Below are 9,663 nucleotides of genomic sequence, written 5' to 3' on the forward strand. Positions count from 1 at the left end.
ATGGCGTTGGATTGGGAAGTGTAGAAGAAATTGAAAAAAAAAATACAGCTAAGAATATGATATCTGATAGAAGCAGCAGAAACAGCACCACTACCACTACTGGTGACAGATATTCTTGCAGTAGGAATACCAAACACAGGTAACAATTGGCCTCCTTTGCATCTTGATATGATATTGCTGTGGAAGAAGCAAAAGGCATCATGGAATAAATGGCACATTACTCATCTCAGACTTGGCAGAATGATGTAGCCTCTGACAGCAACACCATCAGTTTGAGTCAGTGTTCTGCACAGTCACCCTCCTCCACTGTCATAATAGATAATCTTTTACATTATGGACTTTCAATTCATCAATGGCTATCTGTTCTAACTGTGACGAAAAGACTCTTATCATGGAGAAGCCATTGGGGAGGAAGGAGGTCAAAAGCCAGCAGGGTACGCCAAAGCTAAAGGAATAAGACAAACATGTAGTCAGGGGCAAGTCTGGAGTCAGGTAACAAACAGAGATGAGTGAACTTGTTCGGAAGACATTCGACAATCTCAAATTCTGCACGAATGCTGCAAAATCGAATTTGTGTTCGGATTCCACTCTGCACATTTTGAAGCGGCTGTGGCAGCAGCGATGAGTCCTGGTTCAGTATGTCCTTTTGCATAGTCTAGGCCAAAGCAGTACAGACGTGGTGCAAATCACCCTTGCTGAGTGGGCGCAGATGAAGGACCACTGCACCCTTCTGGACAGTTTCAAAATGGCTACTAAGATGGTTAGCGCTGACAATACCGCCATCAGCATCACTATTCAGGTCATCTACATCCTGAAGCACACTTTGAATAGTCTACGAGAGGAGGTGCTGGTCCCAGAGGAAGAGGTGGAAACAGAGGAAGATGCTGAAAGGATAACAATATCTTTCAGTTCTGAACTGTCTTCACACAGGTGGGTATCTTGGGAGGGTGGATTACAGCGATCAAGGGTGGCTCATGGTACAACACAACCTGTTAGCTAAGGTGCAGGAGCCGAGAAACAAATGGAAGAGGATGAGGAGAAAGAGGTGATGGGAACGCAACAGTCAGGAGATGGAAGAGGATAATGATCCCCTCTCTGTTGTCCATGATTGGCGGGAGGGAACGGAGGAAGCAAGCTTGAGTGTTGCCTCACCACCAACACGCCATGGACTTGGACCTCATTGAAGCGCCTGACACATGACCACTTTCTTGCTGCACTATCTTTAACATGATGCCCATATTCTTAGGGTTAGAAATAGTGCTGACTACTGTTTTTTTTTCACTCTGTTAGGCTGGTTTCACACTTGCGTTTTTGTCCGCTGCGTTTTAGCGCTAGAAAAACATGCGTTTTTTTTTTCTATACTTAACATTAAAAACGCATGCATTTTTTTAGCATGCGTTTTGACGCGTTTTCGGCGCGTGCGTTTAGTTGCAGAAATGCAACCTGTAGTAATTTCTAGCGGCGTTTTTTTGCCGCAAAAAACCGCATGCGTTTATTGGCGGCAAAAAAATGTATTGCTGTCTATGTAAACGCATACGTTTTTAAGCACATGTGTTTGCTTGCGTTAAAAACGCATGCGTTTTTATAGAAAAAACAAGAAAACCCTAACCCTAACCCTAACCCTAAACACAAGAAAAAACAAGAAAACCCTAACCCTAACCCTAACCCTAACCCTGACAAGCCACCCCCACCATCAAGGTGATAAAGGGATCCAAACCCTAACCCTACCCCTAACCCTAACCCTATATGACAGTCAATACTCTACGAGTTTATATTTTTAGTACTCTATAGCAATACCGTATATCTTGGGGTGTCCACATTGAACAAAGCTTTTTATTAGAAGAATGTCCTGGTCACAAGGTCAACATAATAGCCAATTCCTATGGATCCCTAGGATCCCTAGGGTTAGGGGTAGGGTTAGGGTTAGGGGTAGGGTTAGGGTTAGGATCCCTTTATCACCTTGATGGTGGGGGGTGGCTTGTTAGGGTTAGGGTTAGGGTTTGGATCCCTTTATCACCTTGATGGTGGGGGGTGGCTTGTCAGGGTTAGGGTTAGGGTTAGGGGTAGGGTTAGGGTTTGGATCCCTTTATCACCTTGATGGTGGGGGGTGGCTTGTCAGGGTTAGGGGTAGGGTTAGGGTTTGGATCCCTTTATCACCTTGATGGTGGGGGGTGGCTTGTCAGGGTTAGGGTTAGGGGTAGGGTTAGGGTTAGTGGTAGGGTTAGGGTTTGCATCCCTTTATCACCTTGATGGTGGGGGTTGGCTTGTCAGGGTTAGGGTCAGGGGTAGGGTTAGGGTTAGGGTTTGGATCCCTTTATCACCTTGATGGTGGGGGGGTGGATTCTCAGGGTTAGGGGTAGGGTTAGGGTTAGGATCCCTTTATCACCTTGATGGTGGGGGGTGGCTTGTCAGGGTTAGGGTTAGGGTTTGGATCCCTTTATCACCTTGATGGTGGGGGGTGGCTTGTCAGGGTTAGGGGTAGGGTTAGGGTTAGCGGTAGGGTTAGGGTTTGGATCCCTTTATCACCTTGATGGTGGGGGGTGGCTTATCAGTGACCTGGTGACCAGGACATTCTTCTAATAAAAAGCTACCCCTAACCCTAACCCTAGGGATCCTAACCCTAACCCTATCCAAAACCCTAACCCTAACCCTACCCGTAACCCTAACCCTATATGACAGTCAATACTCTACGAGTTTATATTTTTTGTACTCTATAGCAATACCGTATATCTTGGGGTGTCCACATTGAACAAAGCTTTTTATTAGAAGAATGTCCTGGTCACCAGGTCAACATAATAGCCAATTCCTATGGATCTCTAGGATCCCTAGGGTTAGGATTAGGGGTAGGGTTAGGGGTAGGGTTAGGGTTAGGGGTATGGTTAGGGTTAGGATCCCTTTATCACCTTGATGGTGGGGGGTGGCTTGTTAGGGTTAGGGGTAGGGTTAGGGGTAGGGTTAGGGTTAGGGTTTGGATCCCTTTATCACCTTGATGGCGGGGGTTAGTTTGTCAGGGTTAGGGTTAGGATTGGATCCCTTTATCACCTTGATGGTGGGGGGTGGCTTGTCAGGGTTAGGGTTAGGGGTAGTGTTAAGGTTAGGGGTAGGGTTAGGGTTTGGATCCCTTTATCACCTTGATGGTGGGGGTTGGCTTGTCAGGGTTAGGGGTAGGGGTAGGGTTAGGGTTAGGGTTTGGATCCCTTTATCACTTTGATGGTGGGGGGTGGCTTGTCAGGGTTAGGGTTAGGGGTAGGGTTAGGGTTTGGATCCCTTTATCACCTTGATGGTGGGGGGTGGCTTGTCAGGGTTAGGGTTAGGGTTAGGGATAGGGTTAGGGTTTGGATCCCTTTATCACCTTGATGGTGGGGGTTGGCTTGTCAGGGTTAGGGTTAGGGTTAGGGTTTGGATCCCTTTATCACCTTGATGGTGGGGGGTGGCTTATCAGTGACCTGGTGACCAGGACATTCTTCTAATAAAAAGCTACCCCTAACCCTAACCCTAGGGATCCTAACCCTAACCCTATCCATAACCCTAACCCTAGCTATTTCTGTTTATAGTGGGTTTTCTAGTTGATTTTGATGATTGGCAGCTGTCACACACTTCTCAGCATGCGTTTAAAAAACGCAAACGCAGGAAAAAACGCATGTAAACGCGGCAAAACGCCGCGTTTTTTTCTGCATGCAAAAACGCATGCGTCTAAAAAACATGGCGTTTTGCCGCGTTTACATGCGTTTTTTCACCACATGCGTTTTTTTTTAAAACGCTGCAGATCAAAACGCAAGTGTGAAACCAGCCTCAGATCCACGGTACAAGAGTAAATTTTTTTTATGCTTCTTTCCCATGGAAAGGGATGTACGCATGCTGGAGTATTGAAACCTGCTTGCAGACAGTCTTAAGAGTTGTTTTCCCAAACACAGCAGTGAGGCACACAGTGTGCATCACAGTTATAGACTTCCAACCCCGGGAATGTCGAGATCATCAATGCAAAAGCATTAGCAGCGGTGTAAATGGCTGAAGCAATTTCTGCGAGTCCTTTCACACATTTTTAAACCAACCTGTGCACCAGCAGAACAGGGTATAAGTCTGACACTTTATGAAAGACTGGAGAGGATTGTGCAGGAGTATCTCGAGCTCAGTATCAATGCCCTTGAAGTGGAGGAGAGTTTGGACCCTTCTGCATTTTGGTCTTCAAAAATGGAAGAGTACCAGGCATTGCTACTTTTGGCAGTGTGGACAGGTGCCAAGTCCTGCTTGAAAATGAAATTTTCATCTGCAAAAAGCTTGTCAGCAGAGGGAAGCATGAAGTGCTCTATTTCCTGGTAGATGGCTGGTCTGACTTAGGTCTTGTTAAAACACAGTGGACCTACACCAGGAGATGACATGGCTCCCCAAACTATCACTGATTGTAGAAACTTTACACTAGACCTCAAGCTGCTTGGATTGTGGCCTCTCCACTAGTGTTGAGCGATACCGTCCGATACTTGAAAGTATCGGTATCGGATAGTATCGGCCGATACCCGAAAAGTATCGAATATCGCCGATACTGATACCCGATACCAATACAAGTCAATGGGACACCAAGTATCGGAAGGTATCCTGTATGGTTCCCAGGGTCTGAAGAAGAGGAAACTCTCCTTCAGGCCCTGGGATCCATATTAATGTGTAAAATAAAGAATAAAAATAAAAAATATTGATATACTCACCTCTCCGACGCAGCCTGGACCTTACCGATGTACCCGATACTTGCGGTATCGGAATGCTCAACACTACTCTCCACTCTTCCTCCAGACTCTGGGACTTTGATTTCCAAATGAAATGCAAAATTTACCTTAATCTGAAAACAACACCTTGGACCACTGACAACAGTCCAGTTCTTTTTCTCCTTGGCCCAGGTAAGTTGCATCTGGCGTTGTCTATTGGTCAAGTGTGGCTTGACACTAGGAATCCGACACTTGTAGCCCATGTCCTGGATACGTCTGTGTGTGGAGGCTCTTGAAGCAATGACTCCAGCAGCAGTCCTCTCCTTGTGAATCTCCCCCAAATTTTTTTAACGGTCTTTTCTTAACAATCCTTTCAAGGCTGCGGTTATCTCAGTTCCTTGTGCATCTTTTTCTACCACGCTTTTTCCTTCCACTCAACTTTCCATTAATATGCTTGGATACAGCATTCTGTGAACAGCCAGCTTCTTTAGCAATGACTTTGCAATGACTGGCAGAGACAAGAAGCAGACAGCCAGCTAAAAAGCTTGGGAATCACTCCAAATAGTAGACACCTGTAAGAAACCCAACACTCCCTGCCACTGATTGGGTGACTGAACTATCACTGACCACACTGACAGATCAGCCCGACGCAGCCTCAGATTGGATAGCTGAGCGATCTATCACAATACTGACATCTCAGCACACCCCTGTCCCAGATTGGGTGGATGAGCTGCCACTTACCACATTGAGTGGAAGAAAAGTGACAAGTGACACTAGCTATTAATTTCTAAACCACAGCACTCCAGGGGCTAAGGAAGATATTTTACAACAACTTCTTCCTATTGGTTTACTGGTTGGTAATACACAGTTAGTCTTCTACTTATCATAGAATCATAGAATGTTAAAGGCCCCGTCACACATAGCGAGATCGCTAGCGAGATCGCTGCTGAGTCACAAGTTTTGTGACGCAACAGCGACCTCAGTAGCGATCTCGCTATGTGTGACACGTACCAGCGATCAGGCCCCTGCTGTGAGATCGCTGGTCGTGTCGGAATGGCCTGGACCTTTTTTTGGTCGTTGAGGTCCCGCTGACATCGCTGAATCGGTGTGTGTGACACCGATCCAGCGATATCTTCACTGGTAACCAGGGTAAACATCGGGTTACTAAGCGCAGGGCCGCGCTTAGTAACCTGATGTTTACCCTGGTTACCAGCGTAAATGTAAAAAAAAACAAACACTACATACTCACCATCTGATGTCCGTGAGGTCCCTTGCCGTCCGCTTCCTGCTCTGACTGAGTGCCGCCGTACAGTGAGAGCACAACACAGCGGTGACGTCACCGCTGCGCTCTGCTCTCACTGTACGGCGGCACTCAGTCAGAGCAGGAAGTAGACGGCAAGGGACCTGACGGACACCGAAAGGCGAGTATGTACTGTTTGTTTTTTTTGGTAACCAGGGTAAACATCGGGTTACTAAGCGCGGCCCTGCGCTTAGTAACCCGATGTTTACCCTGGTTACCCGGGTGCTGCAGGGGGACTTCGGCATCGTTGACGACAGTTTCAACGATGCCGAAGTCGTTCCCCTGATCGTTGGTCGCTGGAGAGAGCTGTCTGTGTGACAGCTCCCCAGCGACCACACAACGACTTACCAACGATCACGGCCAGGTCGTATCGCTGGTCGTGATCGTTGGTAAATCGCTATGTGAGACGGGGCCTTTAGAAGGGACCTCCAGGGTCATCGTCTCCAACCCCCTGATCAAAGCAAGGTTCACTAAACCATCTCAGACAGATGTCTGTCCAGCCTCTGTTTGAAGTCTTTAATTAAAGGAGAACTCACTACTAGTGATGAGAGGACATGCTCAGATATCGAGTTATCCGAGCATGCTCAGGTGTTGTCCAAGAATCTCGGGTGTGCTCAAATAATATGTTTGAGTCCCCGCTCCTGTATGGCTCACTGCTGTTAGACATGCTCGCGCATCACTACTCACCAGTAGTGTTGAGCGATACTTTCCGATATCGGAAAGTATCGGTATCGGAAAGTATCGGCCGATACCGTCAAAATATCGGATCTAATCCGATACCGATACCTGATCCCAATGCAAGTCAATGGGACGAAAATATCGGAATTAAAATAAACCCTTTATAAACTTGTAGGTTCATTCTACATGAAGGAAAACAACTAAGAATAATGTAGGATGTATTGGGGGACGTGGCGGAGATATTAAAGGCACAGAGGTTTAGCCCAATGTAATAGAATAGCAGGATTTTGTTTTTTTTTATGACGTTCGGCGGTAGAAAGATTTTGACTATGTTATTTTTTTTTTTATTTTGTCAGATATTGATGTTTCACTACTTCCACGCCCTTCACCTTCTTTTTTACTTCTCCCACACTTTCTTCCTCATTATCCTCATCATCAGCTTCTTTGACATCAACTTCTTCACCTTATTCATCTTCTTCTTCATCTTCTACCTATTATTTTTTTTGGTTACATTGTTCATATTCTTTTTATTTTACTATTATCTTCATCATATTCTACTTCTTCATCATATTCTTATTTGTGACAGGCATTCCCGTAGTTGTTATCTATAAAAGTTTGAAGATTACACCTTCCGTTCTGCCTGTCACAAAACAGTTACATTTGTCCGCGTTCAGTTTGGCCTGCAGCATCAGGCTTTATCCAGGGGCACCACGAGGAGGAACGGACTCACCCCCATACACTGCTTAGTCTTCTTCTGCTTATAATTTAGATAATATTTTTTGCTCTGATATTTAGTGTTATGCTTAATGTTCTTCTGCTCTTTGTTCTGCAGCCTCTTGTTCTTCTGCTTCTCGGTCTTCCAGGTCGTCGTCGTCTCCAGGGTCGTCGTCTCCGGGGTCGTCGTCATCGGGGTGGTCTTCAGGGTCGTCGTCTCCGGGGTCGTCGTCATCGGGGTGGTCTTCAGGGTCATCGTCTCCAGGGTCATCGTCATCACGGTGGTTGTCGTCTCTGGTGTCGTCGTCATCTTAGGGGTGGTCTTCCGGGTCATCGTGTTTAGTCTCTTGAACTTGGAAATGTAGCAGAAGGTACAAGAAGGCTGAGAAAATGCCGAGAACCAGCTGATGGAACTGGAACTCGGATGGCTACCCGAAGGTCCAAGAGCCAATGGAACTACCGAGGACCAGCTGACGTTACTGGAACCCGGTTACTAAGCAGGAGGTACCCGTGCCTGAAAGCACTACCAAGGACCACCTGACGTTGGTGGAACTCGGATACCCAGAGGGAGGCACCTAAGCCAAAGGCTCTGCCCGGAACCAGCTGACGGTACTGGAACCAGGATGGGGAGCAGAAGGTACAAGAGCAAAAGACACTGCCGAGAACCAGCTGACGGTGCTGGAACCCGGATGGGTAGCCGAAGGTCCAAGAGCCAATGGAACTACCGAGGACCAGCTGACGTTACTGGAACCCGGTTACTAAGCAGGAGGTACCCGTGCCTGAAAGCACAACCAAGGACCACCTGACGTTGGTGGAACTCGGATACCCAGAGGGAGCTAAGCCAAAGGCTCTGCCCAGAACCAGCTGACGGTACTGGAACCAGGATGGGGAGCAGAAGGTACAAGAGCAAGTGTCTGCGTGGCTTTTGCACGACACGATGCCGGCTGCACAGCAGGGGAACAGCTGGCGGTGCTGAACCCCACTGACACATTGGCTGGTGTTTTTCTCTGTGCAGCTAGCAGTACCGGGCCCCAACTGGCGGTGTTAGAGCCCGGGGTCAGCAGGAGGAGGAGATGGAGCAGAGTGTAGGCCGAAGCCTGCACTGGCAGCAGCTTTGGGTCTGTTGTGCCTGCGTGGCAGTTGCAGGACACGTTGCCGGCTGCACAGCAGGGGAACAGCTGGCGGTGCTGAACCCCACTGACACATTGGCTGGTGTTTGGCTCTGTGCAGCTAGCAGTACCGGGCCCCAACTGGCGGTGTTGGAGCCCGGGCTCTGCAGGGGGAGCAGAGTGTAGGCCGAAGCCTACTTGAACCAATTTCAAAGGTAACCTTTAACCCCCCCTCAGGGGTTACAAAGTAGAAGAGCCACAGCTTATGCAGCAGTAGTGCTGCACAAGTCAAAGGTTGCTCTTTTAATTTTGCTCCTTGCACACGCTGAATGAAACACGTATAACATTTAGCCCTTTATACAGTCAAACTGTGTTGGAGGCGCGAGTTCCCTTTGTAATGAGACGCAGCACAGATGTCAAGAATCCCACCTTGGTGCTGGGTGCAGCCTCCTGAGCATTGTTATTTGCTGTACAGGAGTCTGCGCTGTCGTGTTATCCCCTGGCCTAGCGCTGTTAGCGCTGCCCATCTTCTGACCTCATTTAATGTCGGCCGGTGCGGTTCGCGATGACCATGAATCCCAGCCCCGCAGTGTCTTAACATTGTTAAAACACTGCGGGGCTGGGATTCATGGCCTGGCGCAGCACATATGTTCGCCTCTCGCACTCGGGTCCTTACACCCGCTTCAGACTGTGCGGCGTCAGCTGATCCCTTATCGCATGCCGAGGCCATGAAGCCGCACAGTCTGAAGAAGGCGGAAGGAGATGAGGGACAGGCGAAGTGATGCACCGCTCATGCCCATCAATCACACCCTCGCAGTCCCAAGAAATAAGACACCGAGGGGCGTTGTGTGGGTCAGGGCGGCCGCAGAGGCGCAGGCAGCCAAACAATGATGCCAGAAGACGGGCAGCGCTACCAAGGGGGTTGCAGCGTGTCATTACAAAGGAAAGTCACACCACCGGGACGGTTAAATGGTCACACAGAGGACACATTTTAGACGTGTTTTCAGTTCCACATGTGCGAGGAGAATACGTTTATGAGCCACCTTGCACACATGCAGCATTACCGCTGTACAAGGTGGCCTTAAAAACGTACAAACGCCTGGGGGAGGGGGGACAGGTTCCCTTCAATTTCAGTTCTTGTGTCTGCGTGGCTTTTGCAGGACAC

This window comes from Ranitomeya variabilis, chromosome 6, assembly GCF_051348905.1.
Source record: "Ranitomeya variabilis isolate aRanVar5 chromosome 6, aRanVar5.hap1, whole genome shotgun sequence".
Classification (NCBI taxonomy): domain Eukaryota; kingdom Metazoa; phylum Chordata; class Amphibia; order Anura; family Dendrobatidae; genus Ranitomeya; species Ranitomeya variabilis.